Here is a 2,761-nt window from a genome sequence, read left to right on the forward strand (position 1 = left end):
AAAAAACCACAAGAGAATCAAAAGAATAAGCAAATAGAGAGGGGCCAAGTCTCACAGAAGCAATAATCGAAACATAGTGTTGGTCCCAAGGCAGGCCCAGAAGCTCATGAGTAGGAATTTGTGGCCTTTCTGATGTATCACTGCTAACAGAGTCATTATTGTCAATGAGTCTACACCACTCCTCTCAGGCTTAACTTTTCTACACTCCTTAGTTGCAATACCCAAAACAGAACATCTGACTGCTCTGGTAAACACTACTACCTCTGTTTAGACTGCTCCTGAGATCAGGCCACATTAAAAGGCCCTCACCAGCCTATGGTGAGCAATCCTTGGGTCAGGGACTCTTCTGGTCCAGGCAGCTTGGTTGGATCATTTGAATTCTCAGTAAGAGTCCTGAGTGGGGAAAGTACGGTTGCCCTTAGAAGGAAGTGTGGGTACATCAAGCTCTGTGAATTTGCTTATGATACTCTGTGATAGGAGCAATGCCTCAGAAGTTTCAATTTTTTCAGGGAATGGAGAAAGTCACATCTGGGTAACATTAGAGACTGAGGGACATGAGATTATGTGTGCAAGTCCTTTAGCAACCAAGACACACGTAGACATTCCTGAAAAACTCATTCTCAGTACTCAGCATTCTTTCCCCATCCATTGCAATCCATAATTTTAAAAAGCATGTCCCACTCCCCAAAATTCTAGGGACTAAGGTATTTTAATCATGCAAATGAGATCTTAAAGGATATCACTGAAAGATATCCAAATAAGATGAACTTTTTTCCTTAATTTATGGCTGTGTTCACACTCTTATAACAACTCTAACTGTGTTTATTGATCTCACTTGAGGCTAGGAATTCGAGACCAGAGTACACAACATGGTGAGACCCCCATCTCTACAAAAAAAAAAAAAAATTTAAAAATTAGCTGGGTCTGGTGGCAATAGTTCCAGCTATTCGGGATGCTGACATGAGAGGATCACTTGAGCCCTAGAGTTTGAGGCTGCACTGAGCTATGATCATACCACTGTACTCTAGCCTAGGCATCAAAGGGAGACCATGTCCCAAAAATAAAACTGGCTCGGTGCCTATAGCTCAGTGAGTGGGGTGCCAGCCACGTACACTGAGGCTGGAGGGTTCAGGCCCAGCTCAGGCCTGCTGAACAACAACGACAACTGCAACCAAAAAAAGGTAGCCAGGCATTGTGGCAGGCACCTGTAGTCCCAGCGGCTCGGGAGGCTGAGGCAAGAGGCTTGAGCCCAAGTGTTTGGCATTGCTATGAGCTGTGATGCCACGGCACTCTACTAAAGACAACATGGTGGGACTCTGTCTCAAAAAAACAAAAAATTAATTAAATAAAATCAAATAAAACAAAAAGAACTAGAGGGAACACTTTCTTGATCTCTTTTAAATATTTGTTAGTGAGCACTGGTTTTGCTGAGCTCCGACACATGAATAAGTGGGCTGGGGAAAAGGTAACTAATCTTGGGACCCTCACTTTTAAAAGAATTAAAGTGATTACATTCATTCACTAAATAATTACACAAGCAAAACCAAAAATATTCCATGATAATTGTAGCTAACTGCGCATATTATAAATGTGCTTTGCTTTCACACATCACATTTTCCTGAAAAATATATTCGAATCAGAATGCAAAGAAGTAGTTGGCCCATGGTAAAAAACACACATGTATGCACACAGACCCCTTTCTTTTTTTTTTTTTTAATTTTTTTTACCCCTTTTCTTTTTAAGAAAATAAGAATGTGGATCTGTTCCAGTAACCAGAGAGGGTGGAGAAAAGCATTTTGCCCTTCTAGTTTTTGCCATTACCAGAAAAAATAAGGTAGGTGATGAAATCAACTTTAATCCTGATCTGTTTAAGTCTTCATGGGCCTTTGCAAATCTAAGTATTCCAAAGTGATCATTACTATGAGATATCAAAGAATATAAAATATATTACATCATAACTGTGTACACTGATGCACTTATGGGATACAGTGTAGTGATTTTATATACAATGTGAAATGCTTACGTGGAACTGATTAACACATCCATCACCTCACTTACTTATTTGTTGTGGTAAAGACAAATATACTCTAATGAATCTTCACCTGATACTGAAGTTCTTAAATTACTCTTCCTCTACTAATGATTTGTAAATGATAGAACACGATGTGAAAAAAGATTATCAAGTGATAAATCATTTCTAATGTCAAAAAAATGTTTTAGGGTATTGAATGTGAACACAGTAGCACAAATTCATAAGTACTATTAAAATTAAGGAGACAATTAGAGTCCTAAAGAGTTCAAGTTTTCTGTCACATGAGTTAAGTAGCCTGTTTAAAAGAAGTCAGCTGCTCTCTACATGAAACCTCTGATTAGATCATGAGATATTAAATTCTAGACTAACAAAGTCGCTTTAGAAATCTTTACCCTAGGTAGCACTGATGAATGTTATTGAAAGAAAATAAAAAGAAAAACATAAATTAGCACAACATTTACACTTACTTTTTTAGGTTTATTAAGTAATCTCTTGTATGGATAATAACATTCATGTTTTTACTCTAATAAAGTAGTTTTACACATCATAGCCAGAGAGAGGAGTGGGTTTTAGGTAGACTATCAGTAAATAAATAAATAACATATTTGGTCGAAAAAGCCCCACAACTTAAACAGAAAACACAAAAATGAAGATGTTGCACTGTTTAATAGCATTATGGTAATGCTAAATAATGATAACTAAATTTCTTAAATTTTTCCTCAACCAACA

This window comes from Otolemur garnettii, unplaced genomic scaffold (genome assembly GCF_000181295.1).
Source record: "Otolemur garnettii isolate 467f Iridium unplaced genomic scaffold, OtoGar3 scaffold00011, whole genome shotgun sequence".
NCBI classification, from domain to species: Eukaryota; Metazoa; Chordata; class Mammalia; order Primates; family Galagidae; genus Otolemur; species Otolemur garnettii.